Raw genomic sequence first — 21,332 nt, 5'->3', positions numbered from 1 at the left:
TTAATAGAAACACTTTCTCACCATCTTTAAATAAAGATGATTTGCATTTTTTAATCTGAAATGCTCTGGCATTAGGACTTAATTGCTCCCTGGTCCACAGGGTTTAGATGCCATGCACTACTAATTCTCCAGTGTTCATGAGGCAGGCATTACGCATGTCCTCCTTTGCTGCAAGTCCTTGTGGCAACTTCAGGGACTTGATTCTTTTTTTGTTTGTCTGTTTGTTTCTAACAGCTTTATTGAGGTATAATAGACATACAACAAAATGCACACACTTGAAAAGCATATGGTGCTAAGTTTGACATACGTATACACCCATGAATCCATCACCTCAACGGGGACTTGATTCTTTTCAAATGTTCAACCACTTTCTTTTTTGCCTTCACTGAAGGGATATTCTTGTGAACCTGAGGAATAGGTGCTTTTTCTAATCCAAGCATCTTTATTGCTTATAAAGGATTATTAAAAGGATTATTATTCTTATTATTATTATTCTTATTATTCTTATTCTATTATTATTATTAAAAGGATTATTCCTTTTTCCCAAATGGATGTCTTTTCCTAGTTCTTATTCTGGTAACAATATGCAGTTTATGAAGGTGCTTTGGATCCCCACCATATTTTTCATGGTCTGCAGGTGAAGGCTGAAAAACTTTATCTGGAATTCTTGACCTGGTAAATTTGTGATGAATCAAATCTGTACAGATGAGAGGCTCTATACCTTTTGTCACTGTTTGCAGTCTGCCTGCTGGCCGCTGACCTACCGAGTGCAAAATCCCTGCAGTGAATATGGTGATTATTCTCTTTATAGGCCACTGAGGGAAAGCCAAGCAAAAGAAGGACCTTGCCTTTGTAATACTAACAATAGTAACCACCTTTTGAGAGTTTGCTAAGGTAGGTACTGTCATCACCCCCATTTTGTATATATAAAAAAAAATGAGGCTCACTGAGGATACATAATCCCAACTCACTCCTTTGGAAAATGGCAGACTTGGGATCCAATCTCAAACTGTCTAAACTATAGCTCTTATACACTTGACCACTATACCTACAAACCCAGACTTGCAAAGTAAAGTCATCTAAGGTCCCAGGACTGCTGATGGGCATCTTGGAAAAACAGCCCTGCCCAAACCACAGCCATTCACAGGGCTTATGATGAACCATCACTGTACTTAATACACACTTAAATGCATTATTTCATTTAATTCTCACAATGTTCCTAATGAAGTAGGTACTATTATCATTCCCATTTTATAGGTGAAGAAACTTGGGTTCAGAAAAAAAGAAGTGACATCCTTGTGCCATGCCACTAGTAAATGGTACAGCTGTATTTTATTTTACTTTCATTATTCTCCTCTCAACATCAATGACTCAGAAACTTTTTACCAGCTGGAGATTTAAATTGGGGGCATTTTTATGAATCTAAAAGCAATGTTCTTTTATAAGAAAGCATTTGCCGTCTTCTCCTCTGTAGGAATATATTCTGAGTGAGTCTTTCTTTAGCATCTTAAACCCACATGGCCCTAATAATCATCCATTTCCTGGGCAGCTACAGAGCTTTTTGCTAACTCTAATTCTCTTCCCTTCAGGGCTCAGATCACATCATTCTGTCCTCAGATCCTGTGAGGACTGGCAAATCCAGGTGGCTCAAATGGAGCCCTTTCTAGTGTCCTCTGCTCACCTGAACCCCAGGCATTTCCCTCTTTTGAACAACCTTCCTCCACACCAAACTGCCATCTACCCCCTTCCACCTTCCCTCTCTGACTCTCACTTATGCCCTCCATCCCAAACGTCCTAGTCTCCGTTCTTCCTCCTGTAAATAGTTTTTAATGGTGCACTGGAAAGAACCTCATGGTCCCTTAAAACCATAGTCAGATTATTGCATTCTTGCCTGGGGCGGGTCTCTTATTCCTTTCCAAAGGAGCTGAGAAATACAGAAAAGAAAAATGGCGAAACACGCTGTGTGATTATGGATAAAAGGAAAAGTCAGCACAATCATTTCCTGATATACATGGTAAAACCTCGACTAAATGAAAACAGCAGAGTGTGGAATTCTGGGTAAAGGAATTTTCTGGCTATTTCAGGATTAATCCTCTACAGTCTACTTTCCTGCTTCTGTCAGAGTAGCATGCCAGATAAAATGACCCTCTGTGGACTGAGGATTTTATACAGTCCTGACATCGTTGTTCTGGGCAGCCACGGCTTCCACAGTTCCTCAGGCAGACCCAAGCCTGCAATTCCCCTCCCCTTGTGAGACATGCTACATCTAAAGAATTTCGTCTTCTCTCTTCATTCCTGGCAACTGGAGATTTTCTTTCCTGATTTTCAGCCAATACATTTTGTGAAAAATTAAAAATAATATTTAGCTTGGTATTTCTAATGTTGAGGGGGCAGGGCTTCCTGCCTCTGTTCACTCTGCCATCTTCACGGGGACTGAAGTTGACCCCGTGTCTCCCGGCATCTAGTACTCAGCCATCAGGCCATTAACAATGGGGGAGAGCTCTCTTATTTGCCAAGATCTGTCCACTAGCCTATGTCACTGAGGTGAATCGGGAGGAGAAGGAAGGCACCTACTACTTACTTCTTTTAATCCTTACAGAAAACCAGAGACACAGGCATTTATTATCTACAACTTTAAAGCCTGGGGAAACAGAGGTTTGAAGAGGTTAAGCTGTCCAAGGTCAGTGAGGAAGTGGCTAAGAGAGGATTTGAATTTAGGATTCTCTGCCTTCAGTGCAGTTGCTTTTCCCACTAGCCTCCACTGGCTGGGATACAGTCCAAATCTGGAAAACTGATTCCTCCCAATTTGTAGCAGTCCTTCTTCCCTTAGGCGGTGGCCTTGTGCAAGGGTGGGCTATTGGGTGCCTGGCAAAGGTACATTCTGGAGGCCTCATCCTCCTGTAAGCTCTAACTACACCTACACGGTCATGGAATGGCCTCATCGAGAGCATCCCTCCCTTTCCTGACCTCTTCCACCTGCCCTCCTCCCTCCCCAGCAAATAAACTTTCCTTTAGTAAGGTCAGCTGGGGAGCCATTTTCTTATAATCTCTGATGTGAGTTCATTTGCCAAACCAGTGATGCCTGGCTATGCAGCTTGGCCAAATCTGGTAACATTTCTGAATTTCATTTACATCCTTGTATATAGGGACTCATAATTCCTCACAGTAATATACAGTGTCCCAAGAACATTACCATTCCTGTGGTTTTATTTTGTTTCCAGGAAGTTAAATTAATAGTACTTTTTTTTAAATGCTCACAGTTATTGAGCACTGAAGTGCCAGGGGCCAAATCTGTTTATATACATGTTCTCATTTATCCTCACAACTCTTCTATAGAGTATGCATTTCATTATTTCCATTTTGCGGACTAGGAAACTAAGATTAAGTAACTCATCCAAAGTCACATACCCAAGAAGTGAATGAGACTGTCTGAATTAACAGCTCAAATACGTGACTTCTATCTTACGTGACTTCTATATTCTGATCTTTATTAGATTATAAAGTGTTCTTTCCATTTTTCAGGTGTCAAGAGATATGTTTAAATTCACACATCAGCAGAATGAGGAGTAGATCTGGCCTGGGGCTTAGCTTTCTGGATGGGGCTTTTGTGACACAATCACATGGTCTCATAAGGATGTGGAGACTCGGAAATTGGTGACTCCATGAAACGAACTGTGTTTGGATGAAGCCTCTAGGCACAGCCTCCTCCCTGCCAAGGTCTGGAGGCTGCCTGAGGTCTTTCCTCAAGCAGCTGGCCCTCCCTGTCCACTGCTCTCTAAGTGAGCTCGCTGGCTCTGTGCCCATGCCCAGGCCTGGGACTTACACCCTGGGCTGCCCTCCCACCGCCTCCCGAGCCTGGACTGTGGTCTGAGGACCTGGCTCCCCCAGAAGGCATTGCTCCCTTCTGGCAAGGTGCCAACTGTGGGTGGGTTGGGCTAAGCCCAGGGCAAGGGAGGAACGAGTAGAGAGACAGCTTGATTCTGTGCCCTGAGAGATGCTTGGGGGAGTGTGAATCCCAGTGACCAGCCCCAGAAGCTTGCAGGGATTTTAAATTCCTGAGTTGGCCCTGAATAACCCCCTGCTGGATCTGCAGATGTTTCCATTGCCAAAAGGCCCAAGGATGACCCAAGTCCTCTCCCACGGAGACCTCTCATCCCTGAGCCCCCTGGATGTATACACTGGGGCCCTCCACACAAGGACAGTGTGCCTCACTCACGGAGGTCAACTGAGGCTGGAAGGACAGCTGGGGTCAACAACACCCAATTCCCAAGGGTTGATCGTTTTGTTTTATGCTTCAACTCCCCCTCCTCCCCTCTTCCTCCAACTTCTTATCTCTTTTCTCTTCTCTTCCATCACAGAGCCAACACATTCTGGGTTCAAACACCAGTTCCACTTATAATCAGTCATGTGTCTTTTGGAAAACTACTTAACCTCTCCGTGGCTCAGCTTTTTTTACCTGTAAAATAAGGGTGATAAAATCTTTGCCATTTCTAAGAATTGGAAATAGAGTGTGCTAAATGCCAAATACTTGATAAATGGTAATATGATAATAACTTAGTATTACTATTATGCAGTGTGGTAAGGAAATTAGCTAAAGGGATTTCACTGTATCTCCAAGTATACCTACCAGGTGTGTATAACATTACAGCTCAAGACTTTTAGGAATAAGCCCTTAATCAAGGTTCAAAGGCTTTTAAGAATAAAAATATGGGCATTACAGCTACGGAAAACATTGCAGAGACTGCATGAGGATCAATTGCACATGTCACCCTCTGTGTGCACAGATTTTTCTGTTCCTTCGGGTCTCTCTAGGTCCTCAGATACAAGTTCTTTTATCTGTCACTGCACAACACACACACACTTACAGACCACTCCCACTTTGGGTCCTTCAATCTTGAAGAGAGCAGAATAATGAACTATAAGTTCACTGCTCAAGAGAGAGCAAGAAATCTGCTGTGATGTTGGATGGGCTCAGCATCCCTGTCAGCAGAAGACCCTATGGTTGATGAAGCTGACCACGGGAAAGGCAGTCCTTGGGAAAGAATGCTGTCAAAAGTCTCTCGCAGGTAATTTACTGTCCCAGATTAGAGTCTACTCCACATCATGCCAAGCCCTCTCTTCTCCAACCAAATGGCTCTCTGTGTGTCACATGCTAGGAACAGATAACCATATCTAACAGATAACCAGATCTAAACTGGGAGATCAGAAGGCTAGCTCTCCAAACTGGGAGACTTTTGCAGGGTCGGGGGAGGGTGCTAAAGCATCAAGTGCAGGAGGCAACAAACAGACTGCATGTTCTTAATGTTCAAGACTAATTATTCACTAGAGTAAAAAACGCAAGAGATAGAAAGAAAACAAGCCTCTGATCTAAAATATCTAAAACTGAAATCCTTCCCCTGAAGAAGCACACATCTGGAATTCATTTTCTACTGCAGCAAGCCATGGACTAGCTCTCCACCAGAACCCTGCCCAGCCACTGCACGACGGCGACTGAATGCAGGCTGTGCTGCATGGGGGGCTGATAGAATTTTTCACAGATAAATATTCCTGCCAAAGTTAGTTTTCAAGCCACGGGTCATAAATATACAGTATTCCAGCAAAAAAGTACAGAATGTCCTCCTGGGGTTGACAAGCAAATAGTTTTATAAATAACCCTCTTGACACGTGCAAGACGTTAACATTTTTGAGGTTTTGGGTAGGGGCAGACGCAGATTTAATTGCTCGATTCAGACTGGAGCCACTCTGGACTTGGACGTTAGGGGGCCTATGGCAATGTTTTTCTTGGTTTGAGAGAGTTCATGTTGCTTGTCAGCACTGAGGACAAAGGCTTCTTCTCAGAAAATTCTGGGCCAGTGTGCTGCACAGGTGAGTCTGACCAGATCTGTAAGCGAGGGGACCTGCACTGGGGCGTCAAATAAATTGCAATCCCTTATGTAGGAGGAGGGCTAGGCTGAGCCACAGTGTTGACTGTTGTAGAGGCACTGAGTGCCCAGCCCAGGCAATGTGTACAGGAAAGAAGGAAAACGTTCCAAAGAAGCCTCATATTTTGATAGTAATTTTATTTTCTTTTTTAACAGCAAATTTTGGGCAGATCCTGGAGTGGGCCAGATAAACACTGAGTCTAGGGGGATTTTAGTATCAGAAACACCACTGGATCTTAAATTAGTGCGTGGGACAGATTGGGGTTTGTCAAATACGCTTTTCATACTGACCCTAACACATTGCTAGATTTCCCACCTCTGAAGTCCACTGGGGTCCAGCCTATTCACATGCAGAGTGTTATCTGGACTTAATGAGGACATTACACTCCTGAGCATCTCTCAATGTCATTTATATGGTGCTTTAAAGTTTTCCAAGCCCTCTCACATCCACAATTGCAACTGAACCCCAGAGTAGCCCTGTGAGATAAACAGGGCAGGCACTACAATTCCCGTTTTACAGATGGAAATGCAGAAGCCAGGTGAAAGGAAGAAAATTGCCCAGGGATCCCAGATAGTAAACGGCAGAACAAGGATTCACATTTAGGCCCTTGGCCTCTTGAAGCTCTGTCAACAAACTGCTTGGTTTATCAGACATGCTAGGAAAGCAGAGAGCAGGGCCAGAAGGAAATGAGCACTAGGACAGCAAGGTTTTGATGAGGGACAATAAGAGGAAGGCTCATGCTGGGGACTCTGTTCTGATGGGAAGCCCACAGTGTCCGACTTTCATTACACCTTAACCAGGAGTTGGGAAGATAACTAGTCACATCAGTAACCTCTCGCTCCAACTCTGTGGCTGAAGCTGGTGACAGATACAACATCGCCATGATGTTCTGAGGTGTGAGAAGGGCCTTTGCAGCTCTCAATTACAATACATCGACAGACTGCACGGCAACCTGATTCTGCAGGTAGTTCTGAATTTGCCGGTGAAGACAGGAGCTTCCTAAATTTTTAAAAGCAGAATAAGAAATCTCTCCTTCCTCTCACTTACTAGGCATACTGGGTTTCTGTACATTGACTAAAAGGTCTAAATCAGTTTGCAATGAATGTTAAGATAAAGATAATAGTAGTAATCACTGTCATCTAACAGCTGAGCCAGGCTGCAGTGCCTCAGTTAAGCACTTGACATACATACCCAATTTATTGAGTGGGCTGAACTCAAGGGAGGTACAACCAAGCAGTGGATGTCTTTTGCCTTCCAAACGCTGCATCCCCAATGCTCCGCAGACTCCCGCCCAGCCCCTTGATGACATCTTGGACAGTTCCATCTGCTGCTTTCTCATCAGTTTAAGTTATGAAAACAAGTTCTGTTTTGTTTGTTCACACTCAATTCAGGTATTAAATGGTCCCCTTGAGGTGAGATCAGAACTTCAATATCCCATCTCATTCACACTCCGCCTCCCCCCCTCCCCCACCGCCAACCTCTCCAACTCTAACTACAGGGACCTGCAGTGGGGATTTTGTGGGGGACTGTAATCTCTTTTATCACTTAACTTTCTTTCCTGTCCCTGTGACTGGCTGGCTTTTTCAGAGTCAGGGTAGAGGAGGGGATTAAGGGAAAAGGGACCCTCTTACAGGGCTGCTGGAATCAGTCATCAGTGCCCTCTCTGGCAGGTGCCTGCTTGGTGGCCTCATGGGCACACTTGGAGATTCTCAGAGGCTCTGGTTGTACACTCAGGCTGACCTCTTGTGACATTCTTAGCTCCTGTTCTGGTTGTCTGTGCTAGAGCATCTTATTGCTGGGGGCCCATCATGAGGGCTCAGGCTCTGCTGGCTTCTGCAGCATCCCCTTGGCCCATGGGAAACTCATGCATTCTTGCCTTAGCAACGGGTAGGCTGTTGTCTACCAAGTCCTATCTCCTGGCCCCAGTGTGGTGTGTATCACCACCCAACCTCCTGTCTTTTGTAGACCAGCCTCTGTGGTCACGAATGTCACCAAAAGCATGCCATGCTATCCCAGGAGTCCTCCCACTGTTCTTGGCCCTAGCCCCAAAACAGCACTGGATCCTGTGATCCTGCACCCTTTGTGAAGATGCGGCCAGGTGTAAGTGCCTGCCTCGGCTTCTTCTAGGCATCCCCAATCTCTGTGAATGTTTCTCTTGGCTGCACTCCCACCTCCAACACATTTGGGTTTTGAAGGGACACTCCTGAGCTGGGGAGGGGACAGCCAACAAAATCCCTTTCTAGACTCTTCCAACACCCTTTGAACCTCCAATCTTCTTTACCATTGCTGGTTCATGGGGTTATTTTGCTGAAATGGTTCTGCTCTCCTATTTTTTAAATTAAATCTGCCCCAGGGAACTAGCACCCCTGTTTAGCATATGGTAGTACTTACCGTTTATTGTATTCTGTGTGGGAGATATAACTGAATTTTAAAGACAACAGGAGGAATTTAAATTTAACATCCTATCTATATACCTAAACCTTACAAAAACACATGCCAGCTAGCTCTAATTATTCCTAGAGCTAGGAATACTAAACACGGGGACACTGAGGCTCGGAGAGTTCAGCGAGTTGCCAAACCACACACAGCAAGGCAGTGGACTGGGTCTCTCTCTGGTCTGTCTGACCCCAAAGCCAGTGCTCTTAACATGGAACGTGAGGATGGTGAGGAAGTCATTAGCCAAAAAGTCTGCAGACACAGCTAAAGACAGAAGTGGGAAGGACAAATCTCAAACCTGTGTCCTGTTTATACTTGTTTTCTTTCAAATAATTGTCATGTGTTAGTCCAAACAACGGTATCCCAAAGCCTTGATTTTGGTTGTCTATAAGCCTTGATTTCGGTTGTCTATAAGCAATGGTGGGGCAGTTAAACTTGTGAAAACTCAATCACGCTGGCCTCAATTGACAAGCACAAATGGCTGTGACGAAGGTGAGGGAGCCAAGTGCAAATAACAATGCCATTAGAGTCGACAGCCGAAGTGCAATTAAAGAATGTGCTAACCAGAGTTCCCTGTGTGATGTCAGTCCTCTCACCATCTCCTGCTTGTAGTCAAATGAATAATTATACTCAACCTGCGAACACGGATTTTCCCTTTCAAAATGCATTCACATCTGTGACCGCTTTTTTTTTTTCCATTGGAGTATGGATGCTTTACAATGTTGTGTTAGTTTCTACTGTACAGCAAAGTGAATCAGCTATACGTATACAAGTACCCCCCCTTTTTTGGATTTCTTTCCCATTTAGGTCACTGCAGAGCATTAAGTAGAGTTTCCTGTGATATACAGTAGGTTCTCATTAGTTATCTATTTTATACATAGTATCAAAAGTGTATATATATATCAATCCCCATCTCCCAATTAAACCCACCCCTCCCTTCCCCCTTGGTATCCATACGTTTGTTCTCTACATCTGTGTCTCTATTTCTGCTTTGCAAATAAGATCATCTACACCAGCAGTCCCCACACTTTTTGGCACCAGGGACCAATTTCATGGAAGACAATTTTTCCATGGATGGAGGGGTGGGGGGGAGATGGTGCAGATGGTAATGCGAGTGATAGAGGGGGTGATTCAGGCAGTAACACGAGCCATGGGGAGTGCCAGGTGAAGCTTTGCTTGCTTGTCCACCACTCACCTCCTGTTGTGCGGCCCGGGGGTTGGGGACCCCTGCTCTATACCATTTTTTTACATTCCACATACACATGTTAGTATACAATATTTGTTCTCTTTCTGACTTACTTCACTCTGTATGACAGTCTCTAGGTCCATCTACGTCTCTACAAATGACCCAATTTCATTCCTTTTCATGGCTGAGTAATATTCCATTGTATATATGTACCATATCTTCTTTATCCATTCCTCTGTTGATGGGCATTTAGGTTGCTTCCATGTCCTGGCTATTGTAAATAGTGCTGCAGTGAACATTGGGACCGCTTTTAACGTGGCCCCTGCAATACAGCAGTTGGAGCCGGGATTGCATTATTGTCCGGTTGTCACATAAGAAAGCTGAGACCTGTGAAGATGAAGACATCCCAAGTGCCCCCAGCAGGTGAATGGCAGGGTAAGGACTGGAGTCTTTTGCTCAAGTGACACTCTTCAACAGTATATTCAAAGAGGCCTCAAGGAAAGCAACTGTCCTTGGCTGCCTATGAAGCTGCATTCCTGCCAGCTGCTTCTGTGGGCACAGGGGAGAACCCTTTCCACCTGCCTGAGTCTTGCTTTTGTTCCACCTTGCTGTCTGCACCCTCATGGTATACATTCATTTCCATGCATTTTTTTATTTTTCAGGAGAAAACAGAAGACAAATCAAAGGGCTAAAAACACAGGGACAAACTTGATCCTGTCCTATGTATCTTCAGGGGACCCACAGACCCTGCCTCCTGAATTCCCTACCCCTCTGTCTGAGGGAAGCACCGGGATGAACAATAACTTCAGTAATAACTCCTGTCTGTTGAGCACTTACTTTGTGTTAGGTATGGTGCTCAGTGTCTTACAAGCGCTTTTTCCTTCCCTTCAGGTCCGTAGTGTCTGCTCTAAAATTTTGAGGCCAGGTGTGTTTCCGAAATCAGTTTTTTAGTTGTTAGAAAGCTAAATGGTACACCTGCCATATGTTATTCTAAGCCCAGCAGCATCTGCAGCAGTATTTAATTATCAAACCCATTCATATTTCTGTGATGAAACACAGAAATAGTCATAAGAGGCATAAAATAAAAGCTGTAAACAGCCTCATGTCAATATATGTCAGTTTTTCCTGCCAGGTCACAGTATGCCAAACAGTGAAGAAACTTACAGTTTCAGAGCTCTTTGGATTGTGGAATCACAGATGACAAATGGTGGATCTGTATTATTATGCTCATTTTATAGATTAGATACAGATGTTCAGAGAGTTTCCATAACTCGCCCAAACCACAGAGCTGCTGAGGAGCAGAACTTGGATACCAACCCAGGCCTCCCAATTCTAGCACCTGCTCATCAACCTCCACATAGAACATTTGTCTGTGGAAGCAATTGACACAGACACTTCCACCAACAAGCAGCTGTAATTTCCATTCATCAAGGGCAGGGGCAGTAGAACCTTTGCAATCTCTCAATCCAGTTTTAAGAATAATCTACCATGTCTGGACACTGATCTAAAATCCTTGCTACTAAGGGATGGTCCATGAACCAGCAATATAGGCATCATTGGGAGCTTGTTGGAAATGCAAGATCTCAGGCCTCATCCAAGACCTTTGAATCACAAATACATGCTAACAAGCTCCCTTAGTAGTTTGCTGGCACAGCCTAGTTTAAGCAGCTCTGGCCTAAAACTCTTTTTTTGTATGATCTCATTTAATCCTCACAATAACCCCATAAGGTAGGTGCTATTGTCATCCACCTTATACAGCTAAGGAAAGTGAGGTCCAGAGAGGTTAATAACTTGCCCAAGGTCACACAACTGGTAGGTTCCAGACATGAATGCGGGTTGGCCTGACTCCAGGGCCCAGGCTGTTCACTACTACACTGTCCTTTTTCTTGCAGGCAGGAAGTGAGGCTCAGGGACATTGGATAAGGCTGCTCCTCTTGATTAGTAAAGACAGAGATGAAAATCAAATTGCAAATTGGTGGCTCCAAGGAGACTTCCCTCCACTGTCCCCATCCGCCCTCCCTCAGCTCCTTTATCTGACTACAGTAGTTGGCAGAGTTGTTTACACCTTTTCTCATTCTCTTCCTCCTGGACACATGGTATATCTTCACTTCCTTATCCCACTTCAACACAAGCAGGGCCATGTGACTTGCACTGGCCAATGAAACGTGAGTGAAGGTGCTATGCATCATTTCCAGGCTGGTGCATTCAGTTGTCAGTGCCCAACAGGGCAGCAACCCCTGACCCCTGTAGTGATCCTGGAAGCACTCGGGGAGATGAAGCCTTTATCAGCCTGGGTCCCTGACTGCTTACAAGGAGCAGAGCCCCTACTAAACCCACACTGGACAAACAGGAATGAGAAACAAACCATTGTGCTTTGAAGCCTCTGAGATTTGAGGGGTTGTTTGTTACCCTGGCATAACCTAGCTTATCCTGGCTGATCCTCTGACTCATCTTCCTCTGCTCTGGAGGGACTGATTTACCCTGTAGGAATGCCAGCCAGCAGCTCTGTGTGTGGGAAAAATGTACCTGTTTTTAGGTACCCAAGCTAATAACCTCTTTCTCCTTATTTCTTGTGAGAGTTCGTCTCCTTCTCCTCCTTTCTTTCTTGGTGCCAAATTTATTTCTGATTTGTTTTCCTTGTTGAACCTCTACAACTCCTTATTTTCCAAGGCTATTTTTAGTGGCTCCACTCTACCCTGAAGGAAATAGTTCACATCTTGGTGCCCAGGGCTTTTTTAGCTCCTTTTAATGGGAGAGGATAGTACATATCAACAATTCTTTTAGCCACCATGTCATTTCCCCAAGAGCCTCAGAGAAGAACACAATGTCTCCATCAGATGAGTTGTGGTTATTAGTCGCCAAACTCCTCACTGTACATAGTTCTCTCTGGTACAAATGAGATATTAACTTTCCATTGCCTCTTTCCTTTTGGAGGTTAAGCCTATGTTCCTTCTACCTGGTGATTTCCTAGTCCTACTGAATCAGTCTTTGGGAGTGGGGCTCAAAAATCTATGCCTTCTATAAACTCCTTGAGAGATTTATCTACAGACAATTTGGGGACAGGTGTTTGGGAGGCTTTGGGTTGACTACGTATCCTACTTACTGAGCCACATATGTTTGTTGGAACTCATCCTTGCTCATCTGGAAGTCATCATTGATTAGAAATATAATTAAAAACAACATTCCCCATGAATGGTTATAGCAACTTTATTCATACTTGCCAAAACGTGGAAACAATCAAGATGTCCTTCACCAGGTGAACGGATCAATAAACTGTGATACACCCAGACAATGGAATATTACTCAGTGCCAAAAAGAAATGAGCTATCCAGACATGAAAAGACATGGAGAAACTTAAATGCATGTTACTAAGTGAAAGACGCCAATCAGAAAAGGCTACATACTGTATGATTCCCATTATATGACATTGTGGAAAAGGCAAAACTATGGAGACAGTGAAAGGATAAGTAGTTGCCAGGGGTCACAGGGGATGGAGGGATGAACAGGTGGAGCACAGAGAATATTTAGGGCAGTGAAACTCTTCTGCATGATACTGTAATGGTGGGTACATGTCAGTATACATTTGTCAAAACCCACAGAATATACAACACCAAGAATGAGCCCTAACGTAAACTACAGACTTTGATGATAAGGATGTATTCATGCAGGTTCATCAACTGTAGCAACTGTTCACTCTGGTGCAGGATGTTGATAGTGGGGGAGGATGGGCATTTGGGGGGATGGGGGTATTCGGAAACCCTGTGTTTCTGTTCAACTTCGCTGTGAACCAAAAACTGCTCTAAAAAACAACGTCTATTAAAAAAATAATAATATTCTCTTTCATGCTTCTGGAGGAAATTGTGTCCCTGTGAGCAAAGCTGAGGGGAGAAGTTGAAACTCCACTTCTATGGATTTGCCATTTTCAGTGTCTTCCATCTTATCAGGAAGGCCGGTCAGGATAAAAAAGAAGCATCAGAGTGTAGCTGGGATCATGTGAGGAAGAGCTTAGGCCATGGACTGGATAACAAGAATGAGCAAGGCCCTGCTTGCAGCAAGTTGTGACCCATTTCTTGTCCAGCAATTTTCAGCCAGACTGCTAAGTTCTGTCATTTCCAGGGGGTGTTGGGAAAGGTATGGCTCTATATCCTCTGTATTTCTTCTGTGGGGGGAGGCAGGGTCATGATGGCTTACAGAGACTAGGTAGGAAGCTAGGGGGAATCAGGCAAAAGGGCAGCATGTATTGAAGGAACATCTGGAGGAGAGAAATCCAAGCAGACCACGGACGAGGAGTCAAGAAATATATGGAATTCGGAAGGTAGGAGATCAGAAGCCAGGGAAATAGACTGGGTAATGGATAGGAGAAAGGAGCACCTGACCAGTGAGAAAGCCTCTTATCAGCTTTCTTCTACAGGGGAGCCGTGTGAAATGGAGACAGCCACCCTGGGGTACAGTGGTGGCTGCCATGGTGAAGAACAAGTAGGGTAACCTCCCTGTACAGGGAGGGAAGTGCTCAGAGTCAAGGATGCTACTGGCTCATCACTGGAACATGTAACAACGAGCTTAACCACTTTTTACAAAGTCCTCCAAAATCAGCCACTGAACTGAGGGTCTCCCCTCCATGGGAAGGAGAAGAAACTGGTTAAGAGACAAAGACACGTGTCTCTATTAGACCACGACTCTATCTTGTGCTTATTATCCCCAAAGAAATCCTTTCCTCTTAGTTCCAGTTCTGTTTAAGTTAACTAGCCATCAAAACCTTTCCCTTTGAGAGTTTGTGAATATTTTAACAGAACATCTGTTGACACTTAGTAAAAACAAAAGGATCAGCCTCCTTATGAATAGCTGTGAAAATGTAATTGACACTTGAGCTTACATGTCACAAAGGAAGCTGAAATTTGCCAGGCTCATGTTTAGATAGTAGAAGCACACTAATGGTAACAGCAGTAGTAGTTGTTGTAATAATAGCAATAATAAAAAGATGTTAGTAACTGATGAACCGCTCTACTATGGTTCAGAGATTTGTGGCTGGGCAGGTCTGGATGGAGCCAATTATCTGGACTTTCCTGTGCTTTTCCAGCTTTCTTTCCTCTGTGTTATAATCCACCTTCAGCAAAGGATCTGGTATAATTTACACTACCATGTTAAAAAATGTGATTATCAATGTGATGCCTGTTTTAGGGGAGGTAGTCTCTAAATCTTATTTTTTTTTTTCTAAATCTTATTTTAACGTGGAATGAAAGCTTTAAGTTTGCTGATGTTGGACTTTAAGGTTGAGGGAGTTGGGGTTAGAGGCAGTATTTGGGTGGGTGCAGCCTGGGTGATACTGGGGCTTGTTAGGGGTTCTCCCACAGTCCTTGAAACTGTACTTTACATTAACAAGTGAAAACCTTTGCAAGCTGTAAAGGATCACTAGATGCCAAAACAAATTATTTTTCTTAGTACAGGTGACCAAGAGCAGATGCTGACACCAGGGTAAGACCAGAAGGAACTGGAAGAGTGATGGCCGAAGGGTGAATAACTAACAATTTCAAAGTATTAGAGTGCAGCAGTTAAGAAACAGCTGTTCTCTATAGCCACCAAAGCCAGAAAAGTAAGTACTAATGAGTGCAGGAGGAGAAAGTTAAGAAAGATATAGAACAATACTAACTACAGGAGGGGGTGGGAAGTAGGACTCATTCATGCAGTCATTCAGCAAGCATTTATTAAGCACCTACTACGCAGCAAGAACTGGGCTAGGTGTTGGGAGTATAAAGGCCAAAGCCTCTGCCCTCAAGTGCTCACAGAATCATGAGCTCGCCTGACTGTAAAGCTCCTAAGGGCAGGAGCACAGCAGTCCAGTCACTACATCCCAGATATATATCTTCCTCCTAGAAGATACCTCATAGATATTCCTTGCATGAACAGCTGAACTAAGATTGAACCAGTAGGCAAGACAAGGAAGTCATTAGGTATCACAGAATCTTTTCTCTGGCCTGCAGCTGATGTATTTCTGCCTGAAGGCAGGAGGCTGGCTGACAGAGCTCTATATTCAACTGAAGCCTCCACTTATCTTTAGGCCTGATTCCCTGGAGTGCTGTTTTTGGAGAACATTGCCCAGTCTTTGGAAAAAGCTAAGTTTAACAAGTCAGACCTGAAACTTCACCAACCCTCCAAGTTGAGTTCTTGGGCTGAGCATTTATATTTAATTGTATGTTGTCACCAGTCATCTGCTGCTCCAAGAACACAGAATGCTGCTTCCAGAGCAGATACCATTTTTGGAGCTGCACTTCTTGAATCTTGACAACTGGAGTCAAAACAGCGCCTGGCAGCGTGAATGACAACTGCACATCGGCGAGCGGCTGGAGTCACTCAACTCTGAGAAAGATCTGGAAAGCTTCCACCTCCCTGCCTGCCTCAATGCAAAGAGCTGGGCTAAGCATGGCTGCCATGAAATAACTCACACACCATTTGCATCTGGCTGGACATCTAATGGGTAGAGGTGGCAGCTTTGTCTGTGAATCCCAGCCTTCTCCCTTCTGTGTATCCTAAGCCGTCCCTGATTCCCTTGAAGCCCACTGGAAGACACCCACACAAAGGCCTTTCTGCCTACATGAGCTCCTCCCTGTTGCTTTGCATTCCTTTTTTCTAACATCTCAATAAACCCTTCTCATCTCATATTTATCAAATGCAATCACAAAGGGACCACTTAATTAACAGGCTGCCATTGTGTGGAAGATGACTTGGAAACTTAAAGCCATTTAAGAAACCTCATGCTGTTCCTGACGACAAAAACAGTGGGACGCACCATCTGGGAGGGAGCTTCCGCCGAAACAGATGCCAGTGTTTCCATGATTAAGTACCTAATATTATAACATCATAGTATGTGGTGCCATTTGGTTAGGAGAGACAGCCTTGTGAGCGAGTGTTCTCAGGTCTCGCCTGCTTGGATGCAGCCAAATCATTCAACACCACAATATTTGCTCTGGCAAGGTGCCCCGGTTTATACGGATCTTGTTATCTATTCCCTAATAGACCCTATGTGGGGCTGAGCACACTGAAAAAGCTCAATTAAAACTTGCTGAGGCATTTGTTGGCTGTGACTAGCATACACTGAGGTTATTATGGTCATTCTGTGCTATGATGGTGACTACAGGTGAATTAAGAGTTTCAACAGTTTGTTTCAAGGCTGACTGATTTTTGACATGAGGACCAGAAATTTGTTTCAGAATAAAGTGCCAGACTTGGCCTTCTATCATCCTTAATTCTATCTCAAATTATTTTATCGTTTAACTTATTTTATTGAGCACCTACTACCTTATTTTATTGAGCACCTACTATGTGCCCGGCATTGTGCTGGGCTCCACAGGACAATAAAAAATAATAAATACGATGTAGATGCTGCCTATGAGAACTGAAAAAGCTTATATGATCCCCTGAAAATATAACTGCTGGTACTTCCCCTATTTATCCAAGAAACAAATTTTCATCATGGAAAATTAAGAAAACACAGTCAAGCAAAAATTAAACAATAAAAATTACCCATAACCCTTAGAGATAAGCTTCTGAGAGCAAACTCTTTGTACTTTTCCTTCCAGTCTTTTTTTCTGCATTATGTTCTATGCAGGCAGTTCCTGCACTGCTTCTCTTTCAGGCCATTCTTTGTTTCATCTCTATACTGCTGATGACTTGCCCTTACGGGGAAAGCCTTTTCATGTCCCTTCTGGCTATCCAAGTCCTACTTTATACTAACTTCTGGCCCCGTCTTCTGGGAGACTAATCTCATTCCCATTAGAAAGATCAGGGGTTACAGAGACTGTTGTTTGGGTCTTCGACTTAGCAAACTGTGGAGGAGGGCAAATCACTTAACTTATTTGAACCTCAGGTTTCTCATCAAGACACTGGAGATTAGAAACTGGCAGAGTTATTGTCAAAGTTAAACGAGGTCAGAGGAATAAAGAATGAAGTCAGTAAGTGATGTGTCTCTGTTTCCTCTCTGGTTCTCTGCACACCCAGAGCACTTGGGGTGTGTCGCCCACAATTTCGCCCATGTTATACGCACTTCACGACCTCTACTGTTGCTAGGACACACTCCCCAGTTGTTATGGTGGTTCATAAGACCCTGCTGCTCCACAGCCTCATTTTGTCCCAAGCTCCCCCTCATTCTCCATCCCAGTCACCCTTCCCTCCCTTCTCTGTCTTGTTACCTATTTCTCTTTCAGACCCTGGCTCAGTTGTAACACCATTAATACTCTTGCCTGGGCTCTCCAGAATGGAATAATCCTCTCCCGCCTTTTCATGGCACCACATAACTATTCGTGGGTCTTATTCATTTATTTGGGTCTTTTTTTTTTAATTAATTAATTTATTTATTTATTTTGGGCTGTGTTGGGTCTTCATTTCTGTGCGAGGGCTTTCTCTAGTTGTGGCGAGTGGGGGCCACTCCTCATTGCGGTGCACAGGCCTCTCACTATCGTGGCCTCTTTTGTTGCGGAGCACAGGCTCCAGACGCGCAGGCTCAGTAGTTGTGGCTCATGGGCCGAGCTGCTCCGTGGCATGTGGGATCCTCCCGGACCAGGGCTCGAACCCGTGTCTCCTGCATTGGCAGGCAGACTCTCAACCACTGCGCCACCAGGGAAGCCCCTATTTGGGTCTTTTTTTACATTAATATTTTCTCTTCCAGAATTAGTCTCCATGAGTGTAGCCCACGTCCTTTTTTGTTCTCCACTGGATTTCTAATGCCTAACACAGAAACTGCCACATAGTAGGTGCTCCATACATACTGTTGAAGACTTAAGCAATTCTGTTTTCTAGTTAGTTGCTGGCACCAACGAATGGTAGTCTCTTAAGGAACAGGGCTGTGTCTTCTGCTTTCATGGTGTCATTGTGGGCTACTTCATCCACACCATAGACCCCACACACATTCAGGCCTAGAAGTATCATGCTGCATTAGCCCTGGTTCTGTGACTCTCTCTCTGGCCTTTCCAGAAGGTCTGTAAAGAGCTGGATGAGGTTCTATGTCATCCATCCCGCTTCCAAGATGATTCCTCTTGCTCTCTCCCCTTCCCCTTTCAACAGAAAGTCTATCAACCAGGCACAGCCTAAATGCCTCCTCCGCCATGTAGCCTTCTATGGTATCCCTTTCCCATCAGCATGGCATTTTTTTTCTGCCCTCTTTGGCACAAATAGAAATGATATCAATCTGCTCCTCATAAAAGAAGCTGGCTGTGTGCCGAGTTGTTAGCTCTTTTGCCCTCTGGCTAAGTCCCAAGTCCTTAGCAAGTTTCCCTTCCCCACCTGGCTCTTACTTCCTGTTTCTCAACACTCTTGCTTCTTTGCTCTCATCTTTGCAGGTATACTGAATGCTTTCCAGTTCTTCAAACCCAGCATGATCTCTCACATTTCTGGGCTTAGGCACACGCTGTTCTCTCTTACTGAAACTCTCTTCCCACCTCCTGTCCATATGCCTAACTTCCAATTATCCTCCAAGACTTGGCATCAAGTTTGCTTCACCAGGAAAGCTCCCTTGATTGCCTGGGTTAGGCTGGTTGCTCCCTCTCTGTGTTGTGTCCCTCTAGCCCTTGATGTGGCACTCCTTCCACCTTGTTCACCCATCTTCCCCAGGGGGTGTAAGCTCCATGAGGGCAGAAGCCAGTCAGGGTTACCTTGCTCACCTGGAGCATAGTAGGTGCTGAATAACTACTTGGTGGATGAACAGATGAATGAATTAAGGCTGCCACAGTCACCTTTGTAACCGTCATTCTGTCCCCTCTGCCACTGAGCTCTGCACAGAGTAGGACTCAGAAATGTTTGTGGAGTAGAAAGGGATGGAATTGAGTTCCCCCAGGTAAAAACTTGTGGAAATGGCACAGAAAGAGCATCCGTGAGCTCCCCGCAGCGGGGTCCAAGCTCATCCATCTCAGTGCCACCAGCACAGGCCTGGGCATGCAGCAGGGGTTCCACAGTATCTGTCAAATTACAATTTTACTGAATATATTGAGAGACTTGGTTGTACCAGCTGTGTCATATCTAGCAAGTTCCTTTCTCTCTGGCCTTAGTATCCGATCTGCAAAGGAGAGATAAACAGGTCACCTCCCTTAAGGGCTGTTTTGAGGGTTAAGTGAATTAAGATCAAGAGAGTGCTTAGGAGAACGGAGTGTGAGCCACCTGCCATTTGCCACCTGCCACATGGGGCTCTTTATGCCACAAAGGCTGCCTCTGAGCTCGCAGCAGTAGAACCCAGGCTGGGCGGCCAGGCTGAGGCAGGGGAGTTGCTGCCGGCTCTGGGGACTCCCGGGCTCCCTCCCGACCCCGTGCCATGGTCCTAGCCACCGTGCTTTCGAGCCACACCTGGCCGCAGCCCGGCGCCCCGGGCGCCGCCACAGGTCTGCATCCCCGCCCCTGCGCCGCCAGCGCTCGTGGAAGTTTCCGCTGTGAGTCACTGCCCTTTTTTTAGCAGCAGCACTGGATGTGCATCATAACTCACGGCGGACCCCAGAGAGCCCGCGCCGCGCCGCCGCAGACGTCAATGCAGACGAGCAGGCAAGGGCCAGGCGCTCGGCTGCCGGGTGTGGGGCGAGCGGGTGGGCGGGGCACTGGAGAGGATGGGGGAGGCGATGCCGGCCCACGCCTCTCTGCACTGCCCCGCGGGTCACAGCACCATGGCCTGCGGGTCCTCAGAGCTCCGGGGCAGCCGGGATGCTCGTCAAGGAAGCTCACCCCTCGGGAGCGCCCTGGCAGGGGTCGGTGCTTCGAGGACTCAGGACTGAGGACGGATGGGCTACGGCGATGGAGGGGGAGAAAAGCAGCCTTCTGTGCGTCTGTCCATCTGTCAATCATCCATCCAGTTACCTGCCCAACTACCAGCCTTCCCATCTATCTGGGCCTTCCCCGCACACGAAGTCACTGAAGATTCTTCCTCCCATCCATCCATCCATCCACTCGCTCATCCACCCATCCACCCATTCCATCATTTATCCACCCTTCTGCTCCACCACTCAACCACCTGCCTTCCCAATCAGGCATCTGACATACTAAGTTACCTAAGGTCCTCCCTCCCCACATCCACCCACCAGTAATGCACTCATTTATTTATCTCCCACCAATCTGTCTCCGTCCATATTTCCATCCATCTATCCATCTACCTACTCATCAATTCAAATTAGCATCCACTATACTGGATGCTCAGAATTCAAAGATGATTTGAGCAGCATCTCCACTCTTGCAGAACTCAGAATCAGCGTGGTTTAATGTGCCCCAGGAGAAAAACACTTGCCCTTATTATTCTCAGAATTAAATATGTGTACTAGAACCCTATTACAGCAGGATGCTAATATAATAAAAATAGTAGCTAATATTTATTGAGCATGATTTGCCAGGCAATGTTCTAAACTTTTCACATGCAGTATCTCATTTGATCCTCATACCAACCCTGGAGGTAGGTACTATTATTACACGCAATTTTCAGATGAAAGAAAAGAGGCTCGCAGAAGAAACTTCTGTGGCTACACAACTGTTAAATGACCAAACATTTAGAAACTAAACTCCGACTCTGAAACAAGTACTTCTAGTCGCTTTACTGGCATTTGTTACCTGGGAGAGGTAACACATTAAAAGGAGTTAAGTTGGATCAGCTTTGGTTTTCTTTTCTGTAAAAGTATTTTCAGAGATATTGTATATATTCAGCCTAGTATCCATTTGCAAGGACTAATGTATCTGATAAACTTGTTACTAGCCAAGATTAGAGAATAAGAGTGGGATCCAGGGGAAATGAGACTTATCTATTATTATCCATGCTCATTATAGAACAATT

General features: G+C 45.0%; 1 long non-coding RNA gene and 1 pseudogene across 1 annotated transcript in view; both read right to left on the bottom strand.

Annotated features, from left to right (window-relative positions):
* Window positions 1-21,332, bottom strand: part of LOC132597024 (uncharacterized) — a 172,252-nt gene that overhangs the window by 34,724 nt on the left and 116,196 nt on the right. The gene's annotated exons all lie outside the window — the stretch shown is intronic.
* Window positions 72-19,913, bottom strand: LOC115844292 (large ribosomal subunit protein uL30m-like; annotated as a pseudogene).

This window comes from Globicephala melas, chromosome 3, assembly GCF_963455315.2.
Source record: "Globicephala melas chromosome 3, mGloMel1.2, whole genome shotgun sequence".
Taxonomy (NCBI): domain Eukaryota; kingdom Metazoa; phylum Chordata; class Mammalia; order Artiodactyla; family Delphinidae; genus Globicephala; species Globicephala melas.
The sequence above is the reverse complement of the archived record's forward strand: the minus strand, read 5'-3'. Positions and strand labels throughout refer to the sequence as shown.